A 19,871-nucleotide genomic window follows, 5' to 3' on the forward strand; every position below is an offset into this window, starting at 1 on the left:
AGAGATATTTTTAAACACCTGAATGCTTGATGAATATTTATTAAATATTTTTCATTAAATATTAAATATTGTTCATTAAATTCCATATGGATTGTACCAAATTTGTCACTAGTAATGTTTAGACAGTCCTGCGGTGAACCCCTAAGTGTTTTTTGAGGGTAAAAAAATGAAAATGTTGAAATTGATGACGTGAGATTTTTTTCAGACTTCAACATGAAAGGTCACCTACTTTATTTTCTCCAAAGAAAGTCTATCATTTCTTTCAAGCTTTAAGAGGTTTCCTTGTTATATTTAGATAAGATGTAAGGATAAAGACAATGCAACAGTACCAGAGAATAAAATTCCAGTAGGGGAGACTAAATGATGCTGACTTAACCTAAATCTCTTAAATTTGTTGTTTATTTGTTTTACCAGTTATGTTTTGAATGGGTCTGAAGACAGGTAAAGGCTAAGTGCATTGGCATTACCTTGTCCCTGATTCAGGGCATTACCATTTATTCTTTTCTTTTCTAATTGAAAATGGATATTTTTAAAGCATTTGTTCTTTTTATCGTGTTTTCATTTTCTTAGTTTCTATATAACTTCAATTGTTTTACCATTATGTTTTCCCCATTTCACATCTTGTGAAAGATGTAGTTTCTCAAAGCATTAAGCTGTGGAAACTTTTTCATCACACATAGTAACCTCTAAGGAATGCCATTTTAAAACTATTGTGAATTTTAGTTGTTATTAAGATGTTCTGATTTAGCTTCATTACCATTGTTTTCTCGACAACACTCAAAACAATTGATTTTACCTCCAAGACCTAGTCGTTTAAAGATATTTTTAAATTTTTTCTTTTCTCCAAATATTTGAAGCATATTATTACGTGGTTGAGAAAATCAACTCTCTTTTAAAACCCAGTTTTTCTTAAGTAAATCAAAGATGTGTTTACTATTCTCACACTAAATATGAAAGCATTTAGAAAAGTCAGCAAGGAACCAGAACTTTCTTTTCTACTTAGAAACTGCAAATATAGAAATATGAGGATGACAGAGGAGAAGGCCATGTGAAGACAGAGGTAGAGGTTGGAGTGATGCAGCCACAAGCCAAGGTCGCCTGGAGCTACCAGAAGCTGGAAGAGGCAAGCAAGGATTCTCCACTAGGACCTTCAGAGGGAAGATGGCCCTGCCAACAACCTTGATTTAAGACTTCTGGCCTTCAGAACTTTGCTGATCATCTGAGCTGTGATCCTCAAACATGGTTCTTTGTCCCTCCTAACATCAAACAGTGAATTTCCTTGCTGCAGAGGGGAAATTGCACCTTTAAAGAGAAAATATCACAGGCTACTTTCCACAATGCAGTTGCTGTGGTTATCTACAATAATAAATCCAAAGAGGAGCCAGTCACCATGACTCATCCAGGCACTTGACATATTATTGCTGTCATGATTACAGAATTGAGAGGTAAGGATATTTTGAGTTACCTGGAGAAAAACATCTCTACAAATGACAATAGCGGTTGGAACTCGAACGCTGCCAAAGAACTTCAGCTGTGGCTCTCTAGTCTTCATGTCAATATCCTTCATTATTTTGATGATTATTTCTTCAGCATGGCTTATATTCTACTTCATTCAGAATGTCAGGTACACAAATGCCCGGGACAGGAACCAGAAGAATTCCAACTAATAAATGATGAAGGGGACTTCCCTGGTGGTGCAGTGGTTAAGGATCAGCCTGCCAATGCAGGGGACACAGGTTCATTCCCTGGTCCAGTAAGATCCCACATGCCATGGAACAGCTAAGCCTGTGTACCACAACTAGTGAGCCTGTGCTCTAGAGCCCGTGAGCCACAACTACTGAGCCTGCGCACCACAACTCCTGAAACCCACGCGCTCTAGGTCTGGTGTGCCGCAACTACTGAGCCTGCGTGCTGCAACTACTGAAGCCTGCGTGCCTAGAGCCCATCTTCATCTGCCACAAGAAAATCCATTGCAACGAGAAGCCCACGCACCGCACCCGCTCGCTGCAGCTAGAGAAAGCCTGAGCGCAGCAACAAAGACCCAACGCAGCCAAATAAATAAATAAAGGCAGAAGGAAAAAACAAAAAGAAATATGAGGGAGTAAGATAAAAAAAAAAAGCTATTAGCAACCTAAATGTCAGTAAAATTAGGAGGGAATTAATGTTTTGGAAAGTTTTAGAACTGCGTATATATTAAAGACTTTTTATAAGTGCTAATTTTAATACTTAATGATTCGTAGTTCGTGGGTAGTGGTACATATAAAGTATACATATCTTTTTCTGTCTATCTGCTTATACCTTTCCTGCTGTCATTTCCATTAAGAATACATATATCCTTTATTTATTAAATTTCCCTGCAAATTTAGCTTTATGTGGAAGTGTTGGCTGTGGAATCAAAAGACAGGCTCAGTTTCAAGCTCTTGTTGTATGACTCTGCTGGTCTTTTCTCTTTGAGCCATAGTTCCTGTCTTTATATAAATACCTACCTCTCCTAATTCGGCCTTTGATTCTCACCATCTGGTTATGAGATATATGTGAAAAAATGTAAACTGGTAAGCCAATACAAATGGAAGGATTTTATTTTTATGCAGAACATGGTAATGTTTTCCATGAATGTCATTATAAAATTAGAGTAATTTTTGTGGCGTTAAAAAATAATTGGCCTTTGACTAACAAAAATCATACAACATTGATTGTAAAAGTCAATTTAGATCATGATTATTTTAAAATAAAACTTTTTAATAATGTTAAAATATTAACAACTTTATATTATACTTGTCACACAAAAACATTAGAAATAAAAATAAAATAAGAAACCCTGAAAACATTATACCTGCTTCCCCTTGGGGTATATCCTGCTGTTACTGTAAATGTGGTATGTTAGTAAGGTTTTCCTACATTGCAGACTGATTTAACATTTTAAAATTTACCTTCAAGATTATTTATTTTACTGTTTATTTGCTGTTTTTCACATTGCCTATTCCTTTAATTGTGTGTTCCTGATACTCATGCTACAGACATAGGAAGTCAAGGTCAGAAATGGTTGATCTTTGCCCTTCCAGTAAGGCTTACCAGCAAATACAAGAATCTTTAGCAAATTATTACCAACTAGAATTTTCCAAAAGATGATTTTATTCCCAATGAAAAAAAGTAACAATGAATTTAAAGATGAGAGGTTTTTTTTTCAGTACCCGGGCCTCTCACTGTTGCGGCCTCTCCCGTTGCAGAGCACAGGCTCCGGATGCGCAGGCCCAGCGGCCATGGCTCATGGGCCCAGCCACTCCGCGGCACGTGGGATCTTCCCGGACCGGGGCACGAAGCCGTGTCCCCTGCATCGGCAGGCGGACTCTCAACCACTGCTCCACCAGGGAAGCCCAATATGAGGGTTTTAATTCCATCTTTTCCATTAATTCATCATGTGACATCAGGCAAAGCATTTAATTTCTTTGCCCCCTAGAGCTGGGGAGCTTGAAGTTCAAGCCTGTCTTCCCTGTCTTACAAGCTCTGTGATCTTGGACAAATTTTTGCTTTTCTGAGCAGCCTCCACCCCAGTTTTCTCATCTATAAAATGAGTGTAATAACAATTACATCCAGAGCTGACATAAGGATGAATGAGTTAAGTACTGAAGTACAAATGAAAACAGATTGACCGTAATGCTGGGGACTCTCTGGAAGAGGAGACAGCCTTCTCCCAAGAGGCCTTGCAAGACAGTTTTGTTATCATAGCAGATGTGCCAAAATTTTTCTAGCTTCCAGCCTGACAGGTTCAGAACTGCATTTATCAGTACCTGTCTTTACATTAGACTCATATAAACCAGGTTCAGGAATGCCAGTTTATAGCTTTAAGTTGTCTCCATTGCTGGATCTTCCTCAATCTTCCTGACCTCTAATTGTTAGTGTGTCCAGGACTCTCAATCAAGCTTTTCCCTTTTCTCTCTGGACATGTTCCCAGCTGCAAATACCATCTACAACTTAACTCTCAAATTTATATCTGTAGCCCTGTCTTCTCCCTTGATGTCAACTTTTATGTGTCTAGATTCCTACTTGGCATCTCCACTTAGAAATCTGATTGACATCTCGTCTCAAAAGTGGCGAACTTTGGGCTTCCCTGGTGGCGCAGTGGTTGAGAGTCCACCTGCCGATGCAGGGGACACAGGTTAGTGCCCCGGTCCGGGAAGATCCCACGTGCCGTGGAGCGGCTGGGCCCGTGAGCCATGGCCGCTGAGCCTGCTCGTCCAGAGCCTGTGCTCCGCAACGGGAGAGGCCACAACAGTGAGAGGCCCGCGTACCGCAAAAAAATAAAAAATAAAAAATAAAAGTGGCGAACTTTGTCAGCACCTCCCACCTCAGCATGTACTCCTTGCTTCCATCTTGACTGTCTCAGTTAATGACAACTCCATTCTTCCAGGTACTCAGTCACAAACACTCTAGAATGTCCCTTGCAGCTTCTCTTTTTCTCACACCTCCTGTCTAGTCCATGAGCACATCCTGCAGTTTCAACCTTTAAATATATCCAGACTCAAACCTCCTCTTACCACCTGACCTGCTGCTGTCATCTCCATCAGCACTACTTCTCCCCTGAAATTCCAGCAATGACCTCTTCTTAATTCCATTTTGCCCCCCAACTTCAATTCTTACGTAGCACTTGGAATGATTCTGTTAAAATGTAAGTCAGATTATGTTACTTCACTACTCAAATCCTTCTGATAGTTTACTTGGAGGAAAAGTCCAGATTCCCTTGGCATGGGTCACATAGCTCTATGTGATCTGCTTCCCCCGCTAGGACCTCCTCCCCTATCCGCTCCCTCACCCCACCAGACTACTTGTTTACTCCACCCCAGCCTCACTGGCCTCCTCTCTTTTTCTTCAATGTGCCAGGGCTCTCAGTTTCCTCCCACTGAGTGTTCCCCCCGTATATTTGCATGCCTCACTCCCTGATCCATTGAAATCCCCTCCTCCTCCTATTTGGAGAGCATTTCTCTGGCGACAACCCCTATAAACGTCTGGTATGGTCACCTTCCCAACTCTAGTGGACCCCGTACCCAAAATCTGGTTCAAATGTGGAGACTGATGACGATGCCACACATGCAGTAAGAGAATATGAACAGGTTTATCACTCCTATGATGGGGCTTTCTGGGGAGAGTAGGGCAGGGGCCCAAGCAGGCCAAAAACTGGCTTGAGAAAGCAGGGGAAAGAGACAGGTTCAGCTTTTATTGTGATAAGAGGCTAGCACTAGGCTGAGGGGCCTTGTGCATGCAGGATTGCTCATGCGCTTTGAATTTCCTGTTGCTGCCAAAGGAAGGAGCCCTGGGCTTTCTCAAGAGCTTGCCCAGATATAGGGCAGAAGAGGAAAGGGGATTGGGGGTGGTTTGAAAGCTCTCAGCAGTCAAACATCAAGAATGGAGTCAGCTCTTTATTACAGTGTCTCTGAGCCTTCTTTCCCTGCTCTATTTTCCTCATAGAACTTATTACCCCATTACATATTTTATAGATAATTTTTATTTGTTGTCACTTAATCTCCCCACCCTATTATATAAGTTCCAGGAAAGCGGGGAGTTTATCATTTTCATCTCTAGTTATATCCTCAGTACTCAGAATGGTGCCTGCCATAGTAGTGCTCAATAAAAATTTGTTGAATTATTTTAAAAATTAAAGTAACAAATGTAATGAGGCCAGTTGCTGGGACACCTATGTGTTCATGATGGGCACAATCTTTGCCTAGTCCAGACCTGAAAGGAAAGCTCAATTGTAATGAGAAAGTCAGAGTTCCTGGGGAGGACAGAGTTCAGGGAGAGATTTTGGAAAAATCAAAGTCAGCATCATTGCGGGAAGGGTGTCAGGCCATTGCTGCTTCCAGCTCACAGCAGAAATTATCCTGCACTTTTAATGGGCCCCTGAACTTTTCAGAACATTCATTAGTGACTTGTGGTAGCTGTGGCTCAGGTGACCTCTTTCTGGGTTTCCCGGGAAGATCATCCTCCCTTTACAACTGCACAGCCTTTTTTTAGGTGAGTGAAAACAGTCATTTGGGTCAGAGGTGAGTCCTGCAGACTCCTGGAGCTGGTTTTTCTCTACAACGCAACTGTGCAATGCCTCTGGTCTGAAGCATTGATTTCCTCCCATTTTCAGTTCTCACCAGTGCTGCCAGGATAGAAAGCACCTGTGCAGAGTGAGTGGTCTGCAAATGGTAATCTCAATTACTTATTATTTCTAGAAAATGAATTGGAAATAAGCCCACTATGTGGTACATCTTTCTGCTGTAACATTTGCAATCACAGAGGTCTTTTCTAGCTGTTATTTGTGACTTAAAATGGTTTGTTGAACTGATGACTGTTATCTCTGAAACCGTGGCCTGCCCGTAACCAGACTGGAAAGGCAGCTACACCAAGACTTGGGCAGCTGAGCCCACGCTATCTTAGCCTTGGGGGCCTCTCCTTTTAAATCCTCTTATGTCCTTTCTCAAAAGAGTCCCCTGCCCTCTCCCCTCCACCATGCCTTTCCTGCTTCAGTATAAGAAACTGCTGTTTTGTGCCTATTTTCTTGTTAACAGGATTCTCTCGTATCCTGTTTGCATTTAAGGTTTCTTTGTCCCTGCTCTGTGATACCCACTGGGCTTGCTGCCTATATTTTTCCAGTGTGTAGTAGTAGAGTGTCCATGAAAGAAGCAAACTGTTGGAATGTATAGTTATTCTTCTTATTACAGGGATGTGTGGTTGTGATACATGTGCGTATGTGATTATCAGTGGGTGTTAGGGAAAAGAGGTCTTCTGTTAAATAGAATCATGATGGAAGAATCATAATCCCTAACACATGTTGTTAATATGTTTTAGAAAAGGAATTAGACCATACTTTTGTGCATTAAGCTGCTAGTTATCCAGGGCTGAAGGCAGAAATGATTTGTCCCTTTTTTTCCACTTTGAGTTTATGTTTCTCTTCTGTCTCTCCATGAGTTTATGATTCTTTTCTGTCTCTCCATCTATCAACCGTCTTTGTTTCCTGAGAAATCAGGGTTGATACACAAAATTACCTGTATTGAAACAGAGCCTCCAGAGTTTCACTTTTCACAGGCATACAAAGAGCCTCTTCAGCCTGGGTGTGTTATAGATTCACTGAGTAGGATTAAGCACATGGTCTGGAAGAAAGAGGTTTTGTTTCTAAGAGGTGTTGTTAGAGACCTGCATATTTGGCAACTGAATAAATCTGTGACTGGGTAGGAGGTAACTGTAGTTCAACCACTGCCTCAAATATAGCAGCTCAACAGACACTCCTGGAAAACAGCTCTCAAAGGATGTTTTGAAGAAACAAGAGCCTTGGTACAAAATAACGTGACTCCTTCACTGCTATCCGCACACCATTGTGATGCGTGGTACTGAAAGCCAGAGGGACTGTCTACTGAAATCCATAACTCTGGGGTTGCTACATTAAAAGCTCTGACCCATTCAGTAAATTCTCTCTTAAATTTCAAATGGGATTTTAAAGGGCTGACAATAAAATGAGTCCTTTCTGTGTACTGTAAAATGGCTTACTGTGTGTGTGTGCCAGTGTATAAACATTTAAGCACTTACTGCTGAATTAGAAACCCAGGTTTCAATTGCTTCCTATTACTGAAATCACGCGGAAAGGCTTGGAAAAATAGAGCAGGGGCTGTTAAGGGTTTTTGAGCTGGTTTTCTCCCTCCGCCCCTTTTTCCTTCTTTCCTCTCATCCCTCGTTCCTTCCCTCCCTCTCTGCCCACAGAGCACTTACACTTTGATGAGTTCAAATTCTGTCTTTGTTTATCTGGTGTATGACTTTGGACCTGAACTTCATTATCCCCATGTGCAAAATGGGGATAATGCTTCTTATTTCATGAGGTTGTCATGGTGATTAAAATGAGATAATATAATAACCTGGTCATGGAGGTACAGACATATTTCACTCCCTTGCTTCTTCTGATACGGCTGCAGACGTGTCTTTTGTTCCCGTCCCACTCTCTCTGTATTTCTGCTTTTCCCCCTTTCTTGGACTCTGTTTGCCTTGATTTCTGTTTGTAAGTCTCTTTATTTGCATGTATCTCTTTCTGTGTGTCTCAATACTGATGTCTCTGTGAGCAGCTGTGTGTCTTTATGTGTGTGCCTCTCTGCCTTCTGGTATATGTGTCTAGTTTATATCTTTTTTTTTTTTTTTTGCTGTGTGTGTGTGTGTATGTGTGTGTTTGTGTGTGGGTGAGAGAGAGAGTGACAGAGAATATTCCTCTGTGTGCATGCTTCTTTGTCACTGTCTTTCACTTTGTGTGTGTTGTGGATCTCTGTGCTGTGTGAATGTGTGTCACTTTGCATCTCTGTGTGTGTGTGTGTCCAGCTCTCTGAGTGTCTCTGTGTTTCTCTCACATGCGGTGGGTCTCTCTCTGCCTCTGCATATGTCACTCTGTTTCTGTGTTTCTGTGTATCTCTATTTCACTCTGTCCCTTTCTCTGTTTTGTTCATATTCTCTCTCTCTCTTTCACTTTCACTCTCTGCCTTTCCTGCTTTCTATCTGTCTTTTTGTCTCTCATGCACTCTCTCAGACTCTCCATCTCTGTCTCTCTGTATCTTAGTCTCTGCCACTCTGTGACTTTCTCTTGTGTGTGTACATATGAAGGTGCTATGTGTTCATTAGTTCATTTAATCGTACATGTATTTATGCATGCTCTTCTCATACTGTCCCCAACACAGCTTAGATATCCAGTGACAGTTAGGTAGTAACTTCATAACTCAGGAAGAAGTGAAAGGAATAGGAATTTGTTCTAAAGAAGCCTTCAGGGACTTTCCTCGTGGCGCAGTGGTTAAGAATCCACCTGCCAATGCAGGGGACATGGGTTCGAGCCCTGGTCCGGGAAGATCCCACATGCTGCGGAGCAACTAAGCCCATGCGCCACAACTACTGAGCCCATGCACCACAACTACTGAAGCCTGTATGCCTAGAGCCTGTGCTCCACAACAAGAGGAGACACCGCAGTGAGAAACCCACACACTGCAACAAAGGATAGCCCCTGGTCGCCGCAACTAGAGAAAGCCCGCATGCAGTAACAAAGACCCAACACAGCCAAAAATAAATAAATAAATAAATTTTTTAAAAAAATAAAAAATTAAATTAAAGAAGCCTTCAGGAGACTTATGGACAGAGAGGAGATTCTTTAAATTATAGATGGGCATTAGGAAGATTTGGTTGTATTTTAGATGATTTACCACTAATTTCACAAATCACCTTCAAAGTGGACACATATAAGACCAAATATAATTAGCAACCTCAGACCCTCCTCTTAATTTCCATAAACCCCAGGGTGACGTTTGAAGGCTCCCTTTGCCAATCTTGATGATTTTTTTCTTCCATACATTTGTCGTTCTGCTGACCCTCCTTTTCCATTTCCCTGACCATAATCTGGGTTCCTCCTCTAATCATCTTTTATCTGGACCACTTTAGCTGCTATCTCTGACTCCTGCCAACCTCCCAGTCCATCGTGCCAGTTGATGCTGGGTTAATGTTGCTATTACTTCAGGCTCTGCTTGATCCCTTCCCTTGGCTTCCAGTCATCTTCCAGGGTTACCAAGAGAGCTTCACAACATCACTACCTGGGTAGGATTTTTTAAAAGGCTCATCTGAACAATATTTTGCCCTCCTACCAATATGCTCAATGAGTATAAGAAACTCTACACCTGCTTTACAAATAAAACCAACTTGCAGTTATTTCCAATGAGATAAAGCATTTCTTAAGAAGACATAGAATGAACTTAAATGGGAATCTGGATGAGGAAGCTTCACCAATTTGTAGCACCAGTGTGTTGTCCAGTTTACCTGATGGTGCTTAACGCATGTAAATATTAAGTTGATTTTTTTTTTACTTTTTTTTTTTATAATTTAGGGCAGAGGTCAGCAAGCTTTTTCTGTAAAGCACTAGATTAGTAAATATTTTAGGCTTTGTGAATCATGCTGTCTCTGTCACAACTACTTAATTCTACCTCTGTATTGCAAAAGCAGGGTAGACAATCCATATAAATGGGTGTGACTGTGTCCTAATAAAACTTTATTTACAAAAACAGGAAGTAGGGACTTCCCTGGTGGTGCAATGGGTAAGACTCTGCACTCCCAATGCAGGGGGCCTGGGTTCGATCCCCGGTCAGGGAACTGGATCCCACATGCATGCTGCAACTAGGAGTTCACATGCCACAGCTAAGAAGCCAGTGAGCTGCAACTAAGAAGCCCATGAGCCGCAGTTAAGAAGCCCACCTGCCACAACTAAGACCCAGTGCAACCAAAAAAAAAAAAAAAACAGGAAGTAGGCTGGATTTAGCCCCTGCTAACCCTTGATAACATTTATGATAACACCTTATTGTGTATTATATATCTTTTAGGTAAAGTTTCCTTTCCTGGGCAAACTAGTTTTTTTAAAACTTCTGTTTATCTCTCTTTCTCTCCATTATGTATATACATGTGATTTTGTGTGTGCCAAAAATAAGTATAGGCATGTACTGTATGTGGAGCAGTGTACAGTGAAGCAGAGGCAGAGCGGCTCCGTGAGCTCCTCTCTCTCCACTTTGCCATAGAGTACCCCTGACTGGCCGCTGAGGGCGAGCCACACATACACCGTCATGCCCGGCAAACCCGTGAGGTCACTATCATATGACAAAGGCTTTGCTGCAGTTCATCTTCCTCCCTGTGTACTTTCCGTTTGCCTTCCTGGAATTCTGCTGCATCACAGAAGCTGGAAGTTCTGATGTTCCATTGAAATCACAATGGAAAGTCTTGACTTGACTGGCTCTTCGTACTGCAGCCAGGAGTCAGTGCTGTGCCTCTGAGGTGGGAGAGCCAACTTCAGGACATGCTCCACAAGAGAACTCCCAGTTCCAAATGGTGAAAATCTCCCAGAGATCTCCATCTCAACACCAGCACCCAGCTTCACTCAACGACCAGCAAGCTACAGTGCTGGACACCCTATGCCAAGCAACTAGCAAGACAGGAACACAACCCCCCCCCCATTAGCAGAGAGGCTGCCTAAAATAATAATAAGTCCACAGACACCGCAAAACACACCACCAGACATGGACCTGCCCACCAGAAAGACAAGATCCAGCCTCATCCACCAGAACACAGGCACTAGTCCCCTCCACCAGGAAGCCTACACAACCCACTGAAACAACCTTAGCCACTGGGGACAGACACCAAAAACAACGGGAATTACGAACCTGCAGCCTATAAAAAGGAGACCCCAAACACAGTACGATAAGCAAAATGAGAAGACAGAAAAACACACAGAAGAAGAAGGAGCAAGATAAAAACCCACCAGACCTAACAAATGAAGAGGAAATAGGCAGTCTACCTGAAAAAGAATTCAGAATAATGGTAGTAAAGATGATCCAAAATCTTGGAAATAGAATAGACAAAATGCAAGAAACATTTAACAAGGACCTAGAAGAACTACAGATGAAACAAGCAACGATGAACAACACAATAAATGAAATTAAAAATAATCTAGAGGGGATCAATAGCAGAATAACTGCAGCAGAAGAATGGATAAGTGACCTGGAAGATAAAATAGTGGAAATAACTACTGCAGAGCAGAATAAAGAAAAAAGAATGAAAAGAACTGACGACAGTCTCAGAGACCTCTGGGACAACATTAAACGCACCAACATTCGAATTATAGTGGTTCCAGAAGTAGAAGAGAAAAAGAAAGGGACTGAGAAAATATTTGAAGAGATTATAGTTGAAAACTTCCCTAATATGGGAAAGGAAATAGTTAATCAAGTCATGGAAGCGCAGAGAGTCCCATACAGGATAAATCCAAAGAGAAACACGCCAAGACACATATGAATCAAACCGTCAAAAATTAAATACAAAGAAAACATATTAAAAGCAGCAAGGGAAAAACAACAAATAACACACAAGGGAATCCCCATAAGGTTAACAGTTGATCTTTCAGCAGAAACTCTGCAAGCCAGAAGGGAGTGGCAGGACATATTTAAAGTGATGAAGGAGAAAAAGCTGCAACCAAGATTACTCTACCCAACAAGGATCTCATTTAGATTTGATGGAGAAATTAAAACCTTTACAGACAAGCAAAAGCTGAGAGAGTTCAGCACCACCAAACCAGCTTTACAACAAATGCTAAAGGAACCTCTCTAGGCAAGACACACAAGAGAAGGAAAGACCTACAATAACGAACCCAAAACAATTAAGAAAATGGAAATAGGAACATACATATCGATAATTACCTTAAATGTAAATGGACTAAATGCTCGCACCAAAAGACACAGGTTGGCTGAATGGATACAAAAACAGGACCCATATATATGCTATCTACAAGATACCCACTTCAGACCTAGAGACACATACAGACTGAAAGTAAGGGGATGGAAAAAGATATTCCATGCAAATGGAAACCAAAAGAAAGCTGGAGTAGCAATTCTCATATCAGACAAAATAGACTTTAAAATAAAGACTATTAGAAGAGACAAAGAAGGACACTACATAAGGATCAAGGGATCGATCCAAGAAGAAGATATAACAATTGTATATATTTATGCACCCAGCATAGGAGCACCTCAATACATAAGGCAAATACTAACAGCCATAAAAGGGGAAATCGACAGTAACACACTCATAGTAGGGGACTTTAACACCCCACTTTCACCAATGGACAGATCATCCAAAATCAAAATAAATAAGGAAACACAAGCTTTAAGTGATACATTAAACAAGATGTACTTAATTGATATTTATAGGACACTCGATTCAAAAACAACAGAATACACATTTTTCTCAAGTGCTCATGGAACATTCTCCAGGATAGATCATATCTTGGGTCACAAATCAAGCCTTGGTAAATTTAATAAAATTGAAATTGTATCAAGTATCTTTTCCGACCACAACGCCATGAGACTAGATATCAATTACAGGAAAAGATCTGTAAAAAATACAAACACATGGAGGCTAAACAATACACTACTTAATAACGAAGTGATCACTGAAGAAATCAAAGAGGAAATTAAAGAATACCTAGAAAGAAATGACAATGGAGACACGATGACCCAAAACCCATGGGATGCAGCAAAAGCAGTTCTAAGAGGGAAGTTTATAGCAATACAATCCTACCTTAAGAAACAGGAAACATCTCGAATAAACAACCCAACCTTGCACCTCAAGCAATTAGAGAAAGAAGAACAAAAAAACCCCAAAGTTAGCAGAAGGAAAGAAATCATAAAAATCAGATCAGAAATAAATGAAAAAGAAATGAAGGAAACGATAGCAAAGATCAATAAAACTAAAAGCTGGCTCTTTGAGAAGATAAACAAAATTGATAAACCATTAGCCAGACTCATCAAGAAAAAAAGGGAGAAGACTCAAATCAATAGAATTAGAAATGAAAAAGGAGAAGTAACAACTGACACTGCAGAAATACAAAAGATCATGAGAGATTACTACAAGCAAATCTATGCCAATAAAATGGAGAACCTGGAAGAAATGGACAAATTCTTAGAAATGCACAATCTGCCAAGACTGAATCAGGAATAAATAGAAAATATGAACAGACCAATCACAAGCACTGAAATTGAAACTGTGATTAAAAATCTTCTAACAAACAAAAGCCCAGGACCAGATGGCTTCACAGGTGAATTCTATCAAACATTTAGAGAAGAACTAACATCTCTCCTTCTCAAACTCTTCCAAAATATAGCAGAGGGAGGAACACTCCCAAACTCATTCTACGAGGCCACCATCACCCTGATACCAAAACCAGAGAAGGATGTCACAAAGAAAGAAAACTACAGGCCAATATCACTGATGAACATAGATGCAAAAATCCTCAACAAAATACTAGCAAACAGAATCCAACAGCACATTAAAAGGTTCATACACTATGATCAAGTGGGGTTTATTCCAGGAATGCAAGGATTCTTCAATATACACAAATCAATCAACGTGATACACCCTATTAACAATATAAAGAAGAAAAACCATATGATCATCTCAATAGATGCAGAGAAAGCTTTCGACAAAATTCAACACCCATTTATGATAAAAACCCTGCAGAAAGTAGGCATAGAGGGAACTTTCTTCAACATAATAAAGGCCATATATGACAAACCCACAGCCAACATCGTCCTCAATTGTGAAAAACTGAAAGCATTTTCACTAAGTCAGGAACAAGAAAAGGTTGCCCACATTCACCACTGTTGTTCAACATAGTTTTGGAAGTTTTAGCCACAGCAATCAGAGAAGAAAAGGAAATAAAAGGAATCCAAATTGGAAAAGAAGAAGTAAAGCTGTCACTGTTTGCAGATGACATGATACTACACATAGAGAATCCTAAAGATGCTACCAGAAAACTACTAGAGCTAATCAATGAATTTGGTAAAGTAGCAGGATACAAAATTAATGCACAGAAATCTCTGGCATCCCTACACACTAATGATGAAAAATCTGAAAGTGAAATCAAGAAAACATTCCCATTTACCATTGCAACAAAAAGAATAAAACATCTAGGAATAAACCTACCTAAGGAGACAAAAGACCTGTATGCAGGAAATTATAAGACACTGATGAGAGAAATTAAAAATGATACAAATAGACGGAGAGATATACCATGTTCTTTGATTGGAAGAATCAACATTGTGAAAATGACTCTACTACCCAAAGCAATCTACAGATTCAATGCAATCCCTATCAAACTACCACTGGCATTTTTCACAGAACTAGAACAAAACATTTCACAATTTGTATGGAAATACAAAAGACCCCGAATAGCCAAAGCAATCTTGAGAAAGAAAAATGGAGCTGGAGGATCAGGCTCCCTGACTTCAGACTATACTACAAAGCTACAGTAATCAAGACAGTGTGGTACTGGCACAAAAACAGAAAGATAGATCAATGGAACAGGATAGAAAGCCCAGAGATAAACCCATGCACATATGGTCACCTTATCTTTGATAAAGGAGGCAGGGATGTACAGTGGAGAAAGGACAGCCTTTTCAATATGTGGTGCTGGGAAAGCTGGACAGGTACATGTAAAAGTATGAGATTAGATCACTCCCTGACACCATACACAAAAATAAGCTCAAAATGGATTAAAGAGCTAAATGTAAGGCCAGACACTATCAATCTCTAAGAGGAAAACATGGGCAGAACACTGTATGACATAAATCACAGCAGGATCCTTTTTGACCCACCTCCTAGAGAAATGGAAATAAAAATGAAAATAAACAAATGGGGCCTAATGAAACTTCAAAGCTTTTGCACAGCAAAGGAAACCATAAACAAGACCAAAAGACAACCTCAGAATGGGAGAAAATATTTGCAAATTAAGCAACTGGCAAATGATTAATCTCCAACATTTATAAACAGCTCATGCAGCTCAATAACAAAAAAACAAACAACCCAATCCAAAAATGGGCAGAAGACCTAAATAGACATTTCTCCAAGAAAGATATACAGACTGCCAACAAATACATGAAAGAATGCTCAACATTATTAATCATTAGAGAAATGCAAATCAAAACTATAGTGAGATATCATCTCACACCAGTCAGAATGGCCATCATCAAAAAATCTAGAAACAATAAGTGCTGGAGAGGGTGTGGAGAAAAGGGAACACTCTTGCACTGCTGGTGGGAATGTGAATTGCTACAGCCACTGTGGAGAACAGTATGCAGGTTCCTTAAAAAATTACACATAGAACTACCATACGACCCAGCAATCCCACTACTGGGCATATACCCTGAGAAAACCATAATTCAAAAAGAGTCATGTACCAAAATATTCATTGCATCTCTATTTACAATAGCCTGGAGATGGAAACAACCTAAGTGTCCCTCATCAGCTGAATGGATAAAGAAGATGTGGCACATATATACAATGGACTATTACTCAGCCATAAAAAGAAACGAAATTGAGCCATTTCTAATGAGGTGGATGGACCTAGAGTCTGTCATACAGAGTGAAATAAGTCAGAAAGAGAAAGACAATTACCGTATGCTAACACATATATATGGAATTTAAGAAAAAAAATATGTCATGAAGAACCTAGGGGTAAGACAGGAATAAAGACACAGACCTACTAGAGAATGGACTTGAGGATATGGGCAGGGGGAAGAGTAAGCTGTGACAAAGCGAGAGAGTGGCATGGACATATATACACTACCAAACATAAAATAGATAGCTAGTGGGAAGCAGCCACATAGCACAGGGAGATCAGCTCGGTGCTTTGTGACCACCTAGAGTGGTGGGATAGGGAGGGTGGGAGGGAGGGAGATGCAAGAGGGATGAGATATGGGAACATATGTATATGTTTAACTGATTCACTTTGTTATAAAGCAGAAACTAACACACCATTGTAAAGCAATTATGCTCCAATAAAAATGTAAAAGAAAATAAAAAATAAAAAACTATATCTGTATATTTTGATCTTGCTACAGAGCTTCATATAGTTTTTATATCATTATTATAGATAAAGGAATCATATTATTTTCATATATATATGTATATATATATTTCCATGCTCATGATTTTAATCTGGTAAACAAAAATCTGAATAATGTCACTGAAACTAGATTATATCTCAATAAACTGAAAATAACTAATTTATATCCCTTATATCAATTGTCATTTGTATTTTACTGTTTTAGGAGTGCATGCATATCAACAACAGAAGAAATATGCATTTTCTTTTTTCCCACAACACTAAGTAATGAATCTGTTGATCTTTCTTCATACTCCTCAAAGCATGATATTCTGGGCTTTCTTTTAAATGAAAGGAAAATAGAATAAATATTTAAATGCTTTAAATAAATACATATCTTGAGAATTAAATACATGACTTTGAAATTTCTAGACAAAAGCCTTATCCTAGTTTTGATGATTTTATTTTCTATATCAGTTGAATGACTTTGGATGAATATTATTATTTAGTAAGCTGGTATAGCTGTATATCCCACACAGGTTAAAGTCTATGGAATTTGGTTTGTAAACCACCTTCTTATTGGTTTTCCAGAGTGTGCCAATTCATTTTATAAATAATACTTGCTAAAACTCATCTCTAACCTGAAAAGCATCCAAGAATCATGCCATATAAAAGATTGTTCTTTGGACTTCCCTGGTGGTGCAGTGGTTAAGAATCTGCCTGCCAGTGCAGGGTTTGATCCCTGGTCCAGGAAGATCCCACACGCTGCGGAGCAACTAAGCCCGTGCACCACAACTACTGAGCCTGTGCTCTAGAGCCCATCAGCCACAACTACTGAGCCCATGTGCTGCAACTACTGAAGCCAACACTCCTAGAGCCCATGCTCAGCAACAAGAGGAGCCACCGCAATGAGAAATGAGAAGCCGCAACAAAGAGTAGCCCCTGCTTGCCACAGCTAGAGAAAGCCGTGTGCAGCATTGAAGACCCAACGCAGCCAAAAAAAATTAATTAAAAAAATAATAAATAAAAATAAAAGATTGTTCTCTGTTAAAGCAGAATAAATCCTTAGATTTTCAACACTACTGTTTTATATATGAAAATGGCAGTGAAAAATCCAAGAGCTAGTTCCATGCCAGGTCGGCAATACTGGACATGCCCTTGGGAGTTGGAACCAGGACAGAATTGCTCCTGGTAGTATTTAGTGGTAGAAAATAATCCTCTGTCTTGGAAGTAGCTACTCTGATTGAGTGAGGTTTTTTGTTTGTTTTGTTTGTTTGTTTGTTTCTATCAGTGGAATATTTACCTTAAACCCTTAAGGGTTTAAGGGCCTAATTAAATCCACAAGTCAGATTCTGATGTATCCACACCTCGGCTCTTTTATATTTTTTTAATTTAATTTTTATTTTATTAAATTAGTACTTTTACAATTCTGAAAAATCAAATAGTACTCTCAAGAAAACAATACCCCCTCCTATCAATACTTGACCTCTAGAGGTAAACATATTTAATTATTTTAAGATATTTTGGGTTTTATTTACTTCCATATTTCTTAATAAAACATGTATGTTACTATTTCTTGATTTTTCAGTCTTAACTATCATCTACCTGGCTTCTTACTCACATATTCACACACATATGTTTCTTCTCCCTCTATGGCACCAATCTAATTATGATCATTTTAAAATACTTTGATAATAAGTTTTTTCATTATAAAAATTATATATATATTATTCATAGCTGACACATAATGTATTTAAAATATAATAACAATTTTTAACTTTTTATTACTGAAAATAATTGACTTTTTAAATTTTGCTTTCTAAATGCCTGTTACTAATTCATCTCTCCATCATAACCCAAATTTCTGAATATGATTTAACAACACTTCAAGTATTTTTAATCAATTTTATTTGTTTTCTTCCTGAAGATATTCCCCCTGGTTGTCATCAAAAAATCAGTCATTGTCCTACCAAATGTGAACAATATTCTGATTTCTACCTCTGTAGATTAGTTTGGCTCTGAGATCTCACCATTTAGTATTCAGGTTTGCATTGAACTTACTGTTTTCAGTAGATTCCTGCATCTGAAATGGTATCTGGTTGGGCTTCTCCAGAGAGTGTCTCCAGTGTTTGACCAGTGTGCAGAGGTCAGACTCCCAGATGTATTATCTGAATCAGGGTGTCTAGGGGTGCAGATGCTTCTTAAACAAATTTCCAACCAAGTCTTCTGCCTTCCTCATTTTTTTGTTGTTTCCTTGAATCTCTTAGGAGCATGTGTTGCGTTCCCAACTGTGGGCTTAGATTTCAGAATTAACTACTCTGGTTAGTCTCATGCCTTTTATCTATTCACCTTTCAGTTTGTGAAATTACCTTTCTTTCACATTCTCTTTTTTCTTGAGAGTTAATAGATTAAAATCTCCTTTAAGACGGAGAAGGAACTAAGGTAAAGAATGTGTTCACTGGACCATTTTTAACTGTGTCAGGGACAATTGATTTCTCTATTATTGTTGTCTATTTATTGTTATTTCTTGTTATTTTGTATTACTTTTGTAAGGCTGGAGGTACTTCAGAAGGAATCATGGATTTACCATGACTAAGCTGATATTATATTCTTACTCTAATTTTTTAATTGAGGTATAACTGACATAAAACATATAGTTTCAGGTGTACAATGTAATGCTTCAATATACTGTATATATTGCAAATTGATCACCAATATAAGTCTAATTAACATTCAACACCATACATAGTTGCAAATTTTCTTTTTCTTGTGATGAGAACTTTAAGATTTACAGTTGACCCTTGAATAGCATGGGTTTGAGCTGTGCATGTCCACTTATATGCAGTTTTTTTTCAGTAGTAAATATCACAGTACTACATGATCTGCAGTTGGTTGAATCTGTGGATGTGGAACCGGTGATACTGAGAACCAACTAGAAATTACATTTGGATTTTCTACTTCATGGAGGGTCCTTGTCCCTAATCCCTGGTTGTTCAAGGGTCAACTCTACTCTCTTAGCAACTTTCAGATATCCAATTCAGTATTGTTAATTATAGTCACCACGCTGTACAGTACATCCCCAGGACTTATTTATTTTATAACTAGAAATTTGTACCTTTTGACCCCCTTTACCCATTTTTGCCCACTCCTCACCCTGCCCCTGGCAACCACCAATCTGTTCTCTGCTCAGGGTTTTGGGTTTTTGTTTTGGTTGTTGTTTGTTTTTTTTAGATGCCACATATATGTGAGATCATACAGAATTTGTCTTTCTTTGTCTGACTTATTTCACTTAGCATAATGCCCTCAAGGTCCATCCATGTTGTCACAAATGGTAAGATTTCATTCTTCTTTATGACTGAATAATATTCCACTGTGTATATACCACATTTTCTTCATTCATCTATTGATGGGCATTTAGGTTGCTTCCATGTCTTGGCTATTGTAAATAATGCTGCAA

The 19,871-nt window shown here is 39.2% G+C and overlaps 1 protein-coding gene across 2 annotated transcripts in view; it reads left to right on the plus strand.

Annotated features, from left to right (window-relative positions):
- Nucleotides 1-19,871, plus strand: part of SLC27A6 (solute carrier family 27 member 6) — a 64,129-nt gene that overhangs the window by 25,732 nt on the left and 18,526 nt on the right. The window lies entirely within an intron of this gene.

The sequence above is a fragment of the Monodon monoceros genome, unplaced genomic scaffold (assembly GCF_005190385.1).
Source record: "Monodon monoceros isolate NGI ecotype Baffin Bay Population unplaced genomic scaffold, NGI_Narwhal_1 Super_Scaffold_12, whole genome shotgun sequence".
Lineage (NCBI taxonomy): Eukaryota > Metazoa > Chordata > Mammalia > Artiodactyla > Monodontidae > Monodon > Monodon monoceros.